Source organism: Lepidothrix coronata, unplaced genomic scaffold (genome assembly GCF_001604755.1).
Source record: "Lepidothrix coronata isolate B3197 unplaced genomic scaffold, Lepidothrix_coronata-1.0 Scaffold6, whole genome shotgun sequence".
Taxonomy (NCBI): domain Eukaryota; kingdom Metazoa; phylum Chordata; class Aves; order Passeriformes; family Pipridae; genus Lepidothrix; species Lepidothrix coronata.
In genome coordinates this window covers 2,060,639-2,079,790 of record NW_016690186.1, presented here as the reverse complement: position 1 = coordinate 2,079,790, position 19,152 = coordinate 2,060,639, and the positions used below count along the sequence as shown (strand labels likewise).

Genomic DNA, 19,152 nt, shown 5'->3' with positions numbered 1-19,152 from the left:
TTTAAAATTTTATGCAGGACATTTATGACATGCTTCAAAGCCCATGAAATAAAATTATTACATGTTTTTATCAAGCTTTATGTCTCCTGAAAGAAAATAAACAAAACCAAAATTAACAAACCAACCAAAAAAAAAAAAAACCAAAACCAAAAAAAACACCCAAACCAAAAATCTGGCTCACATGAGAAGCTGAAGATGCAAAGCTAGCCATAGATGCTGTTGTGATCCATAGAACCATTTCTAGCGACAAAAGTAAATATCAGTGAAATGATTTGATAAAGTCCTGAAAATCATGTCATGACACCAGTAACCTAACATGAAGGAACAAATCAAATTTCAGAAAAATATGTGCTGCTGCAAAGGTCTGTGGCTACCAGCTCCACTATATGCAAAGATATGTGAGTCATCAGACTCGTTGTGAAAAACATAGACTGGTTCTCATCTCTTTAGAAATAGGCTTATATCATCCCAATGATATCCTCTCAGTTTTGGTTTTATCAGGATTGAAGCCTGAATTGGAAAAAAAATTTGATCCCATATGACTGTTGAATTTGGAATATGAGGAATTTGATGTCAGCGCAGAAATACAGTGTATAATGTTGACATGACCAGCAGCATTGCATTGCTTGCACACAGAAGAGATGAGAGTTCTTGGTTGGTCTTGCATTCAAAACTGGAAACTCACACACTTCAATTAATAACAGTGTCTGTCTGTCCTGTAAGGATCTGATAAGTCATTGCTGAACTGACAGGAATTCCATGCAAGGCTTGTACTTTTGTCCTGCTTCCTATTCCCCAAGACAGTATCTTCTTGAATACCCTATTTTTGTCTCAATATATCTGGGAATTCAGAAAACAACAGTTTTTTTGGTCTCATCAATCACACCTGGTCAGCAGGTAGAGGGAGGTGATTCTTCCCCTCTACACTGCACTTATAAGACCCCACTGGCAGTACTGCATTCAGCTCTGGGATCCTCAGAACGAGAGAGACATCAATCTGTTGAACTGAGTCTAGAGCAGGGCCACTAAGATGATTAGAGGGTTGGAGCACCTCTCCTATGCAGAAAGGCTGAGCTAGTGGAATTGTCCAGCTTGGGGAAGGCTCCAGGGACACCTTAATGTGGCCTTTCAATACTTAAAAGACAGATGGAGAAATACTTTTCAGTACAGCCTGTTACAATAGGAAAGGGGTAATAGTTTTAAACCAAAAAAAAGGTAGGTTTAGGCTGGACATAAGGAAGATATTTTTTACTGTGAGGATGGTGATACATAGGAACCGGTTGCCGAGAGACGTTATGGACGCCTCATCTTTGAAAGTGTTCAAGGCCAGCTTGGACAGGTCTTTGAGCAACCTGATATAGTGAAGGATGTCTCTGCCCATGGCAGGGGGATTACACTTGATGATCTTTAGATTCCTTTCCAACCCAAACCATTCTATGATTATATGACAACTACACTTGGTTTTGTATGAGACACTAATTCTGCTGAACACACCTCCTTTTCACTTCAACCCACATACTCTTCCACAAAAACAATTCCATAAGAGGACGTGTGAGTGTTGCATATGAAGACCTTTCTTTTCATAGCTCTTTCTACCTAGTTTCACCCCTTACACTTTCTTCTCTTCAGCTAACTGAAAAATGGTAGGGAGATTTAGTTTCACATCTTTTAGGCAGGGCTTTCTCTTGCTTGCTAACAATCTGTCAACTAGGTGGACTTGGCAATGCAGGTTCAGTCCTGACAGCTGCTTCTTGTGACAAGGTGACTGTACTGTTGCACATCACCACTCTGCAGACGAGAGCGTCTTCCAGCAGAAAGGAAGGCACTAGAAGGGATGCTGTGTTCCCAGGTTCCATTTTGGCATGTATTGTAAGTCATGTCCAGAGCACATAATCCAATCTAGGAGGTGAAAATTCCCTCTGATCCTTCAGTGAACCTGTAGTCATACCAAATCACTGGCATTTGTCAGTTTAGTGTGTTTTAGAGAAAAGTGAACACATCTAAAGGGAAAGCTTTTTTTTGTTATATCCAGAACAGAAAAAAGGTCTGAAAAATAAATGTAAGGATACCCACCCTCAATGAGGGAAAAACGACTTCAGAATTAACTTTAGGATGGATTCTAAAGTTAGGAAGTGTTTCCCAAAGGGAAATAGGAAAGAGAAAGAAGTAATAAAGATGCAATTTTCATTGGAGTAATTTCCTGCAGACTAGTGAAGCAGCTCAAAACAAACTCTTTTCTTCTCTCTCCACCAAACTATTATTGGCCTGTGTGAGGTAGGAAGCTGCTATCTTTCTTGGCAAGTTCTCCCATAGCTCATGTGACTTCCTTGCTGTTCACAGTAAGACCAGTAACAGTGAAAGCCTCCTATCATCACGTACCTAGTGAAGAAAGACTGGAATTTTGGCCGCCTCCACTTCAAATGTTGTGCATTGATGGTATGGCATTCTGACATTTCCTTGAAGTTTGTAAATCTGCAGACTTTATGGAACTGCTAAATATGGTGCAGCACTGCCACCTGGACAGCAGTGAGGGATCTCAAGCCAAGAACCCATTGCCATCTCTAGAAAGGACAATATGAAGATAAAATGTGATGTTTCTGTATCCATATGGGAGGCCAGCAAAGATATTCACATTCCCACAAGATGTACTTTGTTTATGTGGTTTGACAAATTAAAAATACATAATAATAAAAAAATATACAAATGGCTGTATAAACAAAACGCGCTATTTTTCTGTAATTTGCTTGAAGTTTCAGCACATATACAGAAGGAAAATGGACCATGATCATATAACATGAACATCTGCATCTTACTGCTGCCAACAGTAAAGGACTGCCAGTCCAAATAGGTATAATAGCCAACTCCAGAACACAAAAATGCCTCTTGCCTTCTAACCTCTGGGCTTCTTCACTACCAAACAGTAGGAAGCCAACTTGAACAAGTGATGCCCTGCTGCTGCCCCAGATATCCCCATCTCCTGTGCCCTGAAATTGCTCCAGCTTGGCAAAATAGTGAAGCTACACTTACTCTCTTCTGTCTGTCCCCCTGGAAAATAGGCCATCTCTCTGTTCTCTTACTGTTGGAGATCTGTAAAATTACTAGTCATCTCAACAGGATTCTTCAGGTAGAGGAAAAAACTGGAAGACTGATCATTTACTAAGTACTGAAATTATGACTTAAATTTTCAATGGAAAAAACCCTTTTTCAAAGGTAAAAAGAGACCAAAAATTTATACTTCATGTGGAAACCAAAAAAAAGGAAGACTCACACATGTAATAGGCTGTTACAGGCTGTATCTGGAAGCAACACAAATATAGGTACATAAGTAGCTATTTATAGAAGTATATATACATACTCATGTATGGCTACATGTATCTATATTTCTAGCTAATTAATCTGTTTTGCTGTAATAATGCCGTTTGTTTTTCCATATTTGTAAACCCTTGTACAATCCTCTCTATCTGCCTGGGAAAACAAATTCTTCTGCTGTCTTAGAATTTCTCTTCTTTTTTCTACTTTCTGTTTAATACATCCTATCAGAAGATAGAGTATTCTAATACAGAAAACCTTCAAGATAAGTGCAAATGAATATTTTCAAACATTTAAAATATTCCTAAAATAAATTACACATATGGCACATTGACACCAAAGAAGAAACTCTTTAGAAAAATTCACTGCAGGCAAAACTGAATAGACAAGTGACACACTAAAAAACCATGGAAAATGAAAATAATGCACACATTGAAATGAAAGCCCTACTCATGCCATAGCATGAAAACTTAAAAAAGTAAAATGAAAGTAATAGGAAAGTGAATGCCATTTGGAAACAGAGACACTGCTCTGATAAAAACAAACAAAAAACCCCCAAACCAAAACAGAAAAAAGAGACGATAAACAAACAAAGAACAAAACCAAATTATAGTAAGCTTTTAAACCCACGATTTATCAAATGAAATTGTGTAATGATGCACAAGAATTATGATAATCAAAATCAATTGAAGTTTAAATAAATATCACTCAGATTGTCCTAAATTGTCAACTGCCCTGAACATCAATGACCTTTTCAAGTAATCCACAAGTCCAATTTTTTCCACATTTCCAGAAAGAGGCAAATCTATAGAATACATATATAAACACAAAAAGTTTTCAACAACAAAACCACAGTGAATGAAGAAAGTGGGCTCTTAATCACCTGCACTCCTGCCACTGTAGGTCTTGCCCTAAGAAGTTTCTGATGGGCCTGCTTTTTTATATCTAAATTAAAAATATTTTCAGGAGCCCAACTCTTCATGAAAAGCAAGATTTGAACATGCTGACATATTAAATAAATATGATAAAAAATTTTGCTACCTGGTCTTGCTCCTGCAAACAAAAGTGAATTCCAACAAGCATTCAAATTTTGACTGATTGTTTTTCATAGATGCTTTTTATCCCCAGATTGGTCTCTGTCCCTTTCCTGTTTCATGGTTCCCAATAGAAACATTTCAGTCTACCTTGTTCTTTTTCTCTCTCACAGCTCATTAATGCATTTCACAGCTGCCTACCATTACAAAAAGTTTAGTGCATATGGAAGAGCTGAAAAATAAAATAGAAGTCACTAGGGAAAAGAAAAAGATTCTAATGGCTACATTGCATGTATGTGGCTCTTTTAGTTACCTGGGAAATGGCTGTAAAGCATAATATGATTGTCATATTAATTCCCAGGACAACAGGTACAATTGAGTGTAACTGATGTAGACGTATAATACACTAAAAATAAATTACTGCCAGCTTTTCATTTTTAAATAGAAAGAAAACCAGGAAAATTAACTGTTGAGATGCATTTTTCAGAGGTTTGTTGTGAAATAAATTCTTGATTATCAGACTTACTTTGCTAGAATGACAAAAATCAATTCAGTTTCTGTAAAGGCAAGTTTATGAAGTGGCTCAGATGGCAATCTGCAAAGTGTGGAAAATCACAGCATAAAAATATAATGACAAACAGCAAAAGAGTTGAAGAGATTTGCTAAGTCATCAGCTCCAAACTCTTTCTATAAAAAGAAACTGTTATATGATCCTTCCCATAAATTCATCAAGCTTCGGTTTTCTTCCCTGCTTCTTTTAGAAAACCGTTCCAGAAGCTTACTCTTCTCTAGGATATGTATTGTAGAATCACAGAATGACTTGGGCTGGAGGGGACCTTAAAGATCACCTAATTCCAATCCCCCTGCCATGGGAAGGGATGTCTTTCACTAGACCAGGTTTCTCAGAGCTCCATCCAGCCTGGCCTTCAACACATTCTCCGCTGAATTACTATCTGTTCAGCTTACATGCATCAGTTCTTGTGCCAGCATTACCTTTTTGCTTAAATATTGATTCTCCAGCATTTACTCCCTATAATATTCATAGGTAATAGTTGTATTTCTTCTAAGGTTTACTTTTCCAAAATCTTTCAATTTTCTTTTGCCAAGTAGGTTATCCATTGTGCTCATTATCTAGTAGGCCAGCTCTTCACCTGTTTGCATTTGAACTCCATGCCCTATGATATTAAGAAAATAGTGTATTGATTTAAAAACTGACAACAAAGATAGTAAGAAACAGAAGAGGCCTTTTCTGGTTGTTGTTGCCTTTCTTATCATATTATACACTTCCACATGTCATAAAACTGAACAATTAATATGCTCTGACCACAGCTGCTTACAAGTAGACTTCTGTTCTGAATGCATCTATTCATATAGCCATACATTTTGCTTATATACACACATTTTCCAGATAATTAGATTCATTTTATAATAGATCAGGTGGCAGAGCTTCTAAAAATCTATTGGCTTTTTCTCTGCTGCCTTTTTTTCTAACTTATTTCTGTCATAAATTGCAAGGAAACAATTATCTTGATTTATATGTGATTGTACATACACATGTGACTGTTGAGGGAAAATAACCACAGTTAGAACATTTCATAAATCACTACTATTAAAAACTTCTTTGTTCCAGAGAAATCTTAGGAAGCACATTGTCCGATATTTGTGAAAGAAAGAAATTGTAAGTATGTTGTTGGGAGACTGCACTTAAATGCTTTGTAAATGCAAAGTTATCACCTAGAGTATGGTTCTCTGAGGTCAATAATTCACATATAGTGAAAAAAACCCAAACACAAAAGCAGAAGCTCTTGGCATATATACTCAATTCTCCCTTTTTGTGTATGTGCACAGGCATTCTTTCAATCACAGAATGCAGATGACATTTAAACACAGCAAACTACAATTGTAAACCATGTGTGTTGAAAAGCTATTGATGGCTAATGTACACCAAGCAACAAGCTTATGGATTGTTCTCCCTTGGAACAACAGAGAGACACCACCGCTCTGAGTTGAGTGCTGAAGAGGAACAAAATGTCCTTACTAGGGAATCACAGGTGTTATATTTTATGCTCATCCGTAGGATGGCATGTTAAGGAAGACATGTTAAACCAATGCAGTCTGGAGGTAGAGATTATATGACTTTATTAGACATCCCCATATTCAGCTGAATCAGGTTAGTTATTTTTATTTCCTTATCCTCTAGAATACCATCAGTCCATATTTCAGGTAAAAAAACCTCTAATGATATGTATATTTTGTTCAGGAAAAGCTATAAAAATTCATTTTGTCACTTTATATCTCCAGGTGCTATTTTAATGCTCAGTGAATAGGCAAAGTTCAGTGAAAATGGGAAAGAGAAACAAACAAACTGACAGCAAAAAACTGTTTTGGCTTATAGATCAGCTCAATAGTTAAAACAAAACAAAAAAAAATGGTGTAAAGATCAGTAAACTGGAACCAGTGAGTGACTGTCAGTTCAACTACTGGAATAAAACTGCTGGCCCTAAGTGCAAGTGCCTGAAATTACCTGGACCTCTGAGGTCTCATACATAGCCAAGCACTAATCACAGAAACATTTAAACAGGTTTTTTTTTCTGTTAATCTCTGTTGTGGAAACCTCATGTTCTCTCCATGTCAAATGGAGAGTATTTGATGTACAGGGACTGGTACAGTGGCTACAGATTTGCATCTGTCTTTACGTCCTTAAATAAAGATGAAAACTCTGATAGTGGGGAAAAGAATCCCTAAACAACAAGTGAGAAACAACCTGCAAATCCCAGAACAAGTGACCATGATGTCTGATGGAGAAAATGTCCACTCAACAGCTGTGAAAAGGCAATGCACTTAGGGTTACTATGTGAATTGGAAATCTTTCCCACATTTCAGGTGCTTTGAGCTAAATTCGCTTTTGACCCTTGAAATCTCAAACTTAACTGAACATTAAACTTTTTTCAGTTTGAATCCTAAGCACCAAAGGCTTGTCCTTTTTTTATTTAATGAACTAAGAAAAAACATTGATATTTCAAGTCCTCTGAGACAGAAATTCTTAAATAAAAAGATTTGTCTTCATGAAGAAATGGATGCTCTAAGAGCCAAAAGATTACCAAAATTAAGTTTTTGGTTATATATTCATATTTTTTTTCATAGTTAAATTTGACAATACTGCTGTGATGTCCTGTTCCAAGTAGCATTTAAACTACTAAATTACTTTCCTACCTTGCTGTCATTTATTTGTCAAGTAGGCCAGGAGTAAATAAGTATATGACACACCACAAGATGAAGACTCAAGATGCCTTTTTTAAAGTTATTGTCAAAGTAGACTAAAAATATTCATCTTTTGTCTAAAATGCATGTCACTTTTTTCCTACTTTATTTTTTTAAGAGAAGAAAAAATGTTGGTGTCTATTATCAAACTAATTTCACTTTAATTTCCTGTCATCACATTATTTTTTACTATACTACACAAAAAAGTGCCAATCTGATGGATAGATCTCCATTTAACTCTGAATAAATCACCATGTAAATACCTATTTTTGTCAAATGTGGCTTCTGTTAGCTCTTACATATTCAAATGTTTTGAGCTAGTATTAATTATTTTAGCCTACCCATTTTTCCTTCGTCTTTTGTTCTTTGGAAAAATAGCTGAGTGCTTTCCTCAACTCTATAAAGGACAGGACAAAGCTTAACATTAAAAAAATAACAACTGTGGTATCAGAACAAGTTCTTTGTCTTGAAGGCATAATGACTTGTAGCACGCAGAGTCTTTCTGGTAAGAAAGAAATAACAATTAAAAAAAGAGCTTTCAGATGCTAAATTAGCTGCTCAAGAGAGCTCATGTTGTTTCAGGAAAAAACAGAAATGCACACAATTTTGGCAATTTTCAACAGATTGGTTACTGCAACGTTGCAAAACTGTTCTTTGAGACAAATAAAAATGGTAGGCAACTTCAGAAAATGGCTTATACCACCAGCAGGTAGGAATTAGGGTCCTAACAAGATGACGGGAAACTTTATCTAAAGGATCTATTGGTAAAATTAAAGGTAAGACTTTCTTTCTTTGAATACCAGGACTTGGCTAAGCAGCCTGACACATGTCCTGTCTCATGCCACTCAAGTTATTTACATGGCTGGAGTACACATTTGGATTAGGCAAAACAGAATTGATCCAACTTTCCTCGTAGTTCAGGAAAAGTACAATTTGCTCTTCTACAAGGACTCACCCTGCCCTTGTGACCATTTGCAGGGATCAAGCTTTTGGCTTCTGTGCTGGTTTTGGTTGGGGTAGAGTTAATTTTCTTCACATTGGCTAGTATGGGGCTACATTTCGGATTTGTGCTGAACACAGGGTTGATAATGTAGAGGTGTTTTTGTTATTGCTGAGCAGTGCTCACACAGAGCCAAGGCCTTTTCTACTTTTCATACTGCCACACTGGCAAGGAAGTTGGGGGTGCGTGGGAAGCTGGGAGGACAACAGCCAGGACAGGTGACCCAAACTGACCAAAGGGATATTCTATACCAGATAACATCAAGCTCAGTATATAAAGTGGGGGGAAGAAGGAGAAAGGAAGGGACATTTGGAATGATGGTGTTTGACTTCCCAAGTAACTGTTACATGTGATGGGTCCCTGCTCTTCTGGAGATGGCTGAACGCCTGCCCACCCATGGCAAGCAGTGAATTAATTCCTTTTTTTTTTTTTTTTGCTCGTGTTCAAGGCTTTTGCTTTCCCTATTGAACTGTCTTTTTCTCAACCTATGAGTTTTCTAACTTTTGCTCTTCTGATTCTCTCCCAGTCCTACTGGTGGAGGAGTGAGTGTGTGGCTATCTGGTGCCTAGTTGCTGGCTGGGGTTAAACCACAACGGGTTCCTGCATCAGACTTCAGCTTCCAGTTACACACAGCAGTCAGAACCAGGATGGAGTAGATCAGCATAACATCCCAGAATTTTTCAAGTGACTTTCCTTAGTTTATATAGACACAATTCAGAATCACTCCCGTTTGCTCCACATCTGTCAGGAGACCAGGAATTTCTCCGTGGTTAATAACATTTTAAAATAGTTTAAAAGCACTTAAGAGAAAATGAGTGTTACAGAAAAGACTCACAGTCAAGAGAGCTGCAGAAATTTATAACAACTAAATACCTGGAATTTTATTCACATGAAAATGCAGGCACTGTCTATTACTTATAGATATGATACTAGAACAGGAAGGAAACAAAAAGTAGACTTCTTTATTTTTCTCCATAGGGTAAGATGTCAGATTCTTTTGGTCTATCTTGTCATTTCAATGTCATATACCATGCCGAAGGCATACTTTTCTCCTTTCTTAGATTCCAGCTCTTCCTTTAATACACTAAAAGCTATGTTTGCTGTATCTTGAATTCCTTTTTTTACATAAATTCTCTAAACATTCTTGGTAGTAGTATGCTACACAAATCAGGTCTTGGTGTAAATTAATTTTTAATTTCCATAATTTTACTTTTATGAAGAAATTTTTTAAAAAATATATTTCAGTTTTTCCTTCTTTAGAAAGAATGCATTTTCAAAATTGAACTACTCTGTTCTGATAACAGTTTGAGTTTTATTGTGATCTTTATAGAACCTTTTAATGTTTAAAAGAAAAAGTTATAATGAGAGTCCTTTGGACCTTTTTTGAAGTCTCCAGACAAAGGATAAATTAAGTGCTCATCTCAGGTTCTCTTACATATTTCCAAATGTCCCAGTTATAAACAGAAAATTCCAAAACTTTATTTTGATCTTTTGGAACTTACTAAGTTGGTTAAGTTTTATTGTATTTGTAAAGACTTCGGCATAACAGAAAATATTATCTGACTTTGAATGGAGATCTTGTTTTGGGCACAATACATCAAAAAGAAGTATACAGGACAATCACCAGACAAACTGCAAGATATTTGCATGGAAAATGTACTGAGTACTGTACTTGTCTTGAATAAAAGTAAGCAATGCTGATGCTGCCAGGCTAAAAGGAAGACAGACCTTGTCAATCAAACCAGACTACATTTGAAGCTATAACTGATTATATGAATAAGATGGAATTGTTTCACACAAAGACAAGAATTTATGCACGAAGAAATAAACATTTCTGTAGCGCAATTATTACTGTGCATACATACAAAATATGTACATAAGATCTGTAGCCAACTAGCAAATGTGTAGTAGAAAGTGTGAATTCATATTGAATACAAAGGAGGTTAGGCCAACAATCTGAATTCAAGCTGCTAAATGGATAGAATATGCTGGCATCTTTTTAACCAGCTGTATACCAGTGTTTTGCTTCCTATCAGACTACATGAATGAAAACCCCACATTGGCACTTCTGATACCACAGTAGGTGCCAGCTAGACAGTTCAGGAAATTTTAAGTATTAGGAGGGGTGAACCCAGAAAGAAAAACCAAGATTTCAGTGGTATGATTTGGAGTGAGGTTCTTGGAATGTTTCCTTCTGCAGCTTTTTTCTCTGATAGGTCATGAAGGACTTGGAGTGAGCATTCCATTAAAGGACTGAATTGTGTCAAGAACAACGTTTCCCTAGAGGAATGGTAAGCAAAGGATCTCCTAGGGCTCAATGCAAAACTCACTGAGTGGAACAAAAATTAAAAGCAATAGGTTTCAGTAAAAATTAAGAAAAGGAAAACCAATAAATTCCATGTTGTAGCGGCTGATATTAGGAAAGAAAGTAGAATGGAAAAAGGATAAAAAAGAAATTATGTATAGTGAATTTCATTCTCAGTGAGATATTTTAAAAAACAAGTGGAAATACCAGAAAACATATAGAAAGAAGATGAAAGCACTTGTCATTCAGTCGCATAAAAGATTTTTAAAATATCTCAAATGCAAAATAGAAAAAAAGTCAGAGCATCAGTGTGCCTTGAAGAGACAATAAAATTTGAAAGGCATCGTAGACAACAAAGATAAATTCCTGTTCCTGTTCAGTCATCATTAGCTGAGTACCTAAACTGGAAAACCCAGGGGATAGACCATTGTAACCGTCACAAGAGTGTGGACAGAGTATAATATCTTATTAAATAATGATGAGACAGTTAAAAAAACCCAGAGAGTGCCATGTGGCATAGGGTAGCAATGGATGCTCTAAAACAAGGGTAATGCAAGAATCACAAGAGTGATCAGGATTGATTTGGTCATTCTTTGGTAAGAAGACAAAAGAAACACTGAAAAAAATTTATATAGAGTTTTGAGATAATCATTAAGTGAAGTAGATTGAAGTGTAGTGAAAGCAGTTAAAAGTTTAACGTTATACCTTTAAAGGCATAGGTAGGATTACATAATGTGACTATAAAATTTTGATTACTGTAAGCAAAAAGTGCTGCTTTGAGATTAAAAAAAGGAGAAAGACCAGAAATTCAGCAGAATTTACAAAAATTGAAAGCTGTTCCTTTGTCACTAAAATTCTTTAAGGCTATTTTAATGGAAATCAGCCTTTTCATAAGATCAAAATAAGCATTTATGCTGGATGTTCCAGGCTTAATAACAATAGAATTTGAAATGTTAGAGCCTAAGGAAAAGCTGATGACAATTGGAAAGACAGGGACTAAAAAAAAAGTCAGTGTACATGAGATTACTCCACAGGAACAGGTTAGATGCAAGTACAATTATGTTTTCTTAAATAACTGGTTACTTAAAAAGTTGAGGAAATGGCTTGAGGTAGTTAGCTCTGAAAAAAACATCACCCTATTGTAAAATAAAAGAAGTGTCCATGTTGCAGGAGTAAAAGAGTGAAACTATCTTTTTCTATTACTTGCAACCCATATTTGAATTAGCTAAATCATTCATGAAATTGCACCCTAAAGGAGCAAAATGGAATAAAAATTTTGAAAGGAACATGCTCTGGTAACTTGTTTTAAATAACTGATTTGTTCTAAAGTGTATAGAGACACCCTGTCTCACCCTTGTTAAGAAATTGGTTATGAAAGTTGTCAGGTAAGCAATTAAGCCTGCTTCAGTCTGTCACTGTGCTGCAGGAAAAAAAAAAAAAAAAGAGGCAAGTGAAACTGAAGATCATCTCTGTGCAGCAGCTTTTAAACTGGCACAGAATGAAATGCTTGTTATCTCCAAGGAGCAATAAAATGACTGCTTCACAAGATAAAAAAGATCCCAGTTATGTACAAAAAGTTTAGTGACTGTATATTTAGTATATACATATTACTCTAAATTCTCAACCTGGGACCAGAGTACTTGCTAAACACATTCACTGAATTAATGATAAGGAAACAGAGTCAAAATGGAGTACAAATCTAACAGCTGAATTCACATCAAAATTATCTTTGCCTTTATTTGTCTATATACTCTCTCTACATATGTATATACATATATAGTAATGGCTATTACTTTGTGGACAGTGGGGTCTATACTCACAAGAGCTTCATAAGAGCTACCTCTTATCTGAACAATGACATACAGTACTGACACAACCCGGAAGATTTTAAAAAGAATAATGTCATAGAAAGCAAGGATGGTGTAGGTTATTCATTAGTAAGTCACGATTAGCAAAAAAAAGACACTTAATTGTTACATGTTGGATAATAGGAAAACTGGTGATCCTCTTTTACAGGATCTTATGATTTCCCCATTTTTTAGGCCATATACTGCTTTTTGTGCTTAACCTAAATTGCCATGTGCCCACCTCTGTGAACACAAGTAGCTCCCAAAACACCCAGTGAGGGTTACTGGACAGGAGCATTTCTGTATACTTGAGAAACAGATGCTGTCTATGTGAAGCAACCAGCTGAAACCCTTCCCTCCAAATCAAGCAACATATATAAATTAAATACTTTAACAAACTCATTGAAGTGTTTCACTAAAATTTAAAACTATGAATAAAAATTGTGAGACCTATTATAAATTACTGTGGGACTAAGGTGAATAACTACAAATCTATAAACCAGTGAGTGTGCTATTCAAAACACCTAGTTTTAATATGCATTTGCCACATATTGTATACAATTAGTCTGGCTAAAACAGATTACAAGAGTAAAGGTATTTGGCTTCTCAAGACTTGAAGCAACAGAGTGAGAAAACAGGGAAATTACTTGAGATTTTTCAGAAGTATATTGCAGGGAAAAATGTGGACTGTTTCCTGTCTTTATTGGAAATGTAAACCAAAAAAGCTCAAAGAGGACATTCAGTTTAACAACCAAACAAAAAACAAAACTAAACAAAACACAGGAAAAAACAAACAAAACAAAACAAAACAAAACAAACCACAACAAAACCAAAAAACCCTGCTGAAATATTAAAAAAACGTAGATTCTGAAATTGAATAAAGGGCTTGCAGAATCCAGTTTCTGGTCAACTAGGTCCTACCATCTTGGTTATCATCATGATGAGGTCTCACTGCTTGTTATAATCCCTAACAAATAAAATAAAAATGTCACTTCTGATATCTCGTCAAATTGCCTGATGGAAAGAATCTTGGGTAGCAGAAAGGCAGATTTCTGAAGAAAAACCAACCAAATGAGTGGACATGCCTTAAGAAAGAACAGGATTTCCCACTGGGCTTTTGCTAAGAGGCTTCAAACGTCATAAAAAAATATTTTTAGAGCAATAAAATGAACTTTCTTTGGAATTTTAGCTGTCACACAAGATGACTGTATAAACCTTGGTTTGTTCCTATATTGTTTAATGACAGTTCTTTTTATAAGCCCCGATGTTCATTTAGTTAATTTTGAATCAGAAAATCATTCTCCTACTAACCTACTCCCGTAGGTATCTTTCATAGAGCTTACATCAAAAAAAAAATGCGAAGTATTTAAGCTACATAATTAAAAAAAAAAAAGTTAGTTGCAAAATCCAGCACTCATAAATTAGGAAATTCAAAATTAATATGAAGCTTATAGGGATGCTATGCCTAGTATTACATTCAATTCATTTATCCAAATTTGATGTAACTAATTAAATACCTTGTATTTTGTAAGGCATGTAGAAAACAATATTGAACTAAAGTTGTATGGGTTACAATGACTCATGACAAAGATAAATTCTATGCAACACAGCAACCTGTCGCCACCACTTAACAGCAAAAATATTCTGTGAGCACTTCTGCACAGTGAAGTCAGATTAGGTGAATAACACTCACCCTTTGTCAGTAAGGGATGTTTCTTTCTGAAGCAGAAGAAATCAGATGGGTTTAGATGAATAGCCAAAAAACAAAGAAAATTATCTCAGGCTTCTTGAATGGAGCTCCCCGGCCCCAAACCCTTCTTTCTTCAGAAAATCTGTTTTGGATATGTGGTACTTCAGTGTTTGTGATGAGTTTATAGCACTGTGGAGTTGGACACACAGTACTTTCATAGGGTTATGGATGAAACTCATCCCTTGTTTTTGATGTAAAGAGGCAGAAGTTCCTGATGCAGTGGGCTACTCATGACTTCCCTTCTTCTGTCATTCCTTAGTTAGTCCCCTCTACATTGCACTGTTGACAGGGCCATTGGATTTGTCTTAAAATATTTATGCTCACTAATTATTTTGTCAAGTTGCTGAAATTTCCTGACAACAAACAAACAAAACCAATTTTTTAATTATCTTTGCTTTATCAAGAGAATAGAACCTATTGCAATAAAATTAGGTTCTCCTCTGGCCTAAGGGTCCTCTTCAGTAATGTATGTGTGATCTGCTGCAAAAAAAAAACCAGCTTGGAAAGCTTATACCATTAATAAATCTTTTATAAATATCTTTATTTTAAGAAAATATTCCCCTTTCAGAAAGAAAAAATTCTTTTTAAAGCAGTATGTAGTGAAACATTTCTTTATGTTCTGTATCTCCAGTTTAGGAAAAACCTTGAGGTAGACATTTTTGTATAGACCACAGTCAGCAACTTGAAGTGCTTTATGCTACTAAAAATATGTTAAGCCTAGCAAAAAAAAAAAGTCCACTAATGAAGCCAGGCAATGTTGTATCTGCAAAAGTCTGGTGCAGACAAGATTCTTCAAGATTAAACTATAGATAAATGGCTTTACAGACAGAGAGAAGCAGCCTTTTGTGATTGGAATTTATTACTCTTGTCTCAAAAATTAAGGGACAGATGTTAATTAGTCTGTACATCATCTGTAGCTTAGAAAACAGTTTTTTAAATAAGATTCTTCCAAAAGCACCTGTGACTATATAGATCCTCTAAAAGTACATCTGGTATATAAAAAAATAAAGCATGTTCTGCCAACAATAAGAAAAAAAACTAAAAAACCCAAGAAATAATGCCGGGTCCTTCTGGTGTTCTTCTGATGACCTGGTTATAAAAAAACTGTAATTTATATCACTTATGCACAGTGGTTTCCCTTCACAATTTTTCTGGTGAAGAAGAAAGATTAGGTTAACAAAATAAACATATGTTTGTGATATCGGTCTTTCATGTACTGTATACATATATACGCAACTATAAAATGAATTTCACTGAAAATGTTGTATTTTAACTGTGCTTTTATTCAGGCAAGAGAAAAGAACTGAAGTTGTCATTTGAATCTGCAAAAGATAGAAGAGATGAGAAGACAATCTTCTGATGGCATAATGTGATTCACTTAATCATTATTCTTTAATAATTAATTTTTCTATAAATTTTCTCCTTACAGCATACTCATAAGATTAGAAAATATTATTTCCCACCTGAAAGCATGAATATTAAGACCCAAAACTGGTTTACCCAGGATTCCACAGTTTGAGATCAGCTGCTAAGCCATCTTTTTCACTTCAGGTCCAACATGTCTTCTGTAGAAATCTTATAAACGGAAGTAGCTAAACAAAACTAAACTATCAGAGACATCAGAGATGACATACATTTAGACCACCCCCTTGTCAATGAAAGCTCAAGGAAAAAAAACCCATATGTGTCCTTCTGTTTTCAGTTCTAACATAGTAAAAACATGTCATATAAGTAGAATTAATGCCTACTAAAGAGTTTAAGTATTCAGCAGTCATTGTCAGGAAAAAAAGTAAGGTGTAATATGATAGAGTGAAGGGAAATTAGAATTAAACTCCAGATAATGATGAATGGGTAAATTCGTGAAACTAAAGCAGAGGTCTGCTGAAGTGTGATTAAGACACATTGAGCAGTAATCCCAAATGTTAAGCAAACGTTTGTGAAGACTACTTAAGAGATTTTTTAATAATTATTTGTTTTTTAAATTATTATTTGGATGGCTGAAAGACCTTTGTGAGGAAAGGTAACAGTTGTATTAATCTGAGAGATAAATTAAATCCCTATTTAAAATAGCAGATATTAAAAAAAAAAAAAGAAAATAGAAGAAAAGAGTTATTGACCACCTTTACATCTTTAAATTTGAAACTCCCAATGAAAAAAACAGTAACACACTCAGCATTGTTAACTGCTAACTGTAACTGCTCATGGTCATGAGCTGTAGTTTCCAAAAAGATCATCCAGAGCAAAAACTTAGTTAGTGAATGACCAAAGGAAGACAGAGAAAAAAGTGTGGCTCAGTGTGGTTAAAGAAAATAAAGACATCAATTTTTCTGAGCAGAGGAAGTAAATAGCAGCAAAACTCACTTAAAATGCAATTCTCTATTGACCTTGTTCAGGTGACGTTGCTCCGAGAAATGAAACGTATAGTAATTGCAGAAATCAGTGTTAAGAACAAAAGGAGTTATCACAAGGTACACATTTCCAAGACATCAAAAATTCTTCTCAGTACTTTCTGTTGTTTTCTTTGCACTTCAACACTTCGTAAATGAGTTAGATGCAGTATCTCTTGGAAGGGATACTCAACACATTTGCAGATGACACAAAATTCAGAGGAGCTGTTAACTCCCTCAAAGGCAGGGAGGCCCTGTAGGGAGACCTCAACAAATTAGAGGACTGGGAAATCATCAACCTTATGAAGTTCAACACGGGGAAGTGTCAGATTCTGCACCTGGGAATGGATAACCCTGGATATTTGTACAGACTGGGGAAGGAGATGCTGGAAAGCAGTGCCACAGAAAAGGACCTGGAGGTCCTGGTTGATGGCAAGTTGAATATGAGTCAGCAGTGCCCTGGCAGCCAGGAGGACCAACCATGTCCTGGGGTCATCGAGCAAAGCATCACCAGCTGGTGGAAGGAGGGGATTGTCCTGCTCCGCTCTGCACTGATGTGGCCTCACCTTGAATATTGCGTGCAGTTTTGGGCGCCACAATATAAGAAAGATATTGAGTTGTTAGAGAGTGTCCAAAGGAGGGCAAAGAAGATGGCAAAGGGCCTTGAGGGGAAGCCATATGAGGAGCAGCTGAGGTCACTTGGTCTGTTCAGCTTGGAGAAGAGAAGACAGAGGGGAGACCTCATTACAGTCTACAACTTCCCCATAAGGGGAAGAGGAGGGGCAGGCACTTCTTCTCTGTGATGACCAGTGACAGGACCTGAGGGAATGGCCTGAAGTTTTGTCAGGGAAGGTTTAGGTTGGATATTAGAAAGAGGTTCTTCACTCAGACAATGTTTGGGTGCTGGAACAGGTTCCCCAGGGAAGTGGTCACAGCACCAAGTCTGACGTAGTTCAAGAAGTGTTTGGACGATACTCTTGGGAACATGATGTGACTCCTGGGGATGGCTAGGAGTTGGACTCAATGATCCTTGTGGGTCTCTTCCAACTCAGCATGTTCTGTGGTTCTGGGATTCACCACCAAGGTCAGTAGTCCATGTAATCTTCACTGTCATTGCTGTTGTTCATGTCAGGAGCTGTTGATGTACCTGGGATGACGTCCTGAGCAGTGTGACAACAGTAAAGCTGCTTGTAGAAGACGATTGCATTCAGGTTTGACCACAAGCTGTGGTTGCAGTTGTTGCTGGGTTAGATGGTTGGTTGTTTGATTGGTTGGTTTCATTCCTGCTTCTATTCTTCGTTGTGTTAAGATTTTTTGGGGATTTCTCTGGGGGGGCAGAGGGTGGCATGTTGGAAATATTCAACCTGTCCTATTGCATAACAGAATAAATTTAAGACATTTAATGTCTACACTGTCATCAGTCAGAAGTTAAGGTACTTGTATATATGGCAGTACAGTCAATATAAAAAAAAACCCTATAAAACAGTCTAGTTTTATTATTATTCCATTGTCCTGTGATCAAAATAAGACAACTTCCTTATGATATCTATATCTCTGATTTCTGGGTGTCATTTTGTATGTGTTATCACTCTGGGATTATTCTACACTTCCTATGACTTTCCCTTCTGTCTAACTTCAGAAGATGGCATATTGCAGAAATCACCAAGAAATATCTTCTGTTAACTGAGCTCTAAACTTTTATGTCATATGTTGAAAGAAGTTCATTTGAAGACCAGTTTCAACACTATTTTTAGATGAAACACAGCACTAAAATCTCTGATACTACCTCATAAATTATTTAAAAAGTTAATTTCTGCTGAAAGCTCTTTAGTAAACCATTGTTTATTAATTGCCGCTGTTCATTCTCTCTTTAATAATAAAGTAAGCACCATTAATGAATGTGTCTGTTCTGCCTTAGGTATTATATCTGCCTCTAGACCATGCCAAAAACCTTATACAAATAAGCCAATAATCTTAATCAATACTCCTCTACAATGTACATGTATTTCACTTGCTTTTGGGAATTCCAGAACAAAATTATTTCCTTCAAAGAGTCAAGTAGATCTCTTTGTATGCCATATGTGTCATCTGTTTTACATGAAATAGACCAGACTTATAACACACTGCACTAAGAAGTACATTGTATGCACCTGAGCTTCTTCGATTAACCCTATTATTTAAATCTGCTACTCCAGTATAATGTATACAGCTTTGATTCAGTGAAGTGCAATTATTGTATTGCACTACTGGCAAAATTGT

The 19,152-nt window shown here is 36.1% G+C and overlaps 1 long non-coding RNA gene across 2 annotated transcripts in view; it reads right to left on the bottom strand.

The window, feature by feature from the left end:
• Window positions 1-1,401: 1,401 nt before the first annotated feature.
• The window catches only part of LOC108506233, a 29,832-nt gene continuing 12,081 nt past the window's right edge, over window positions 1,402-19,152 (bottom strand). Inside the window, exons 1-3 of one of the 2 annotated variants that reach the window (XR_001877724.1) lie at window positions 5,337-5,712; window positions 2,380-2,561; window positions 1,402-1,936 (exon numbers count right to left, since the gene is read on the bottom strand). This is a non-coding gene — a long non-coding RNA (uncharacterized LOC108506233). Of the gene's footprint in view, window positions 1,937-2,379; window positions 2,562-5,336; window positions 5,713-19,152 lie in introns of those variants that run through there. The other variant, XR_001877726.1, reaches the window with a different exon arrangement.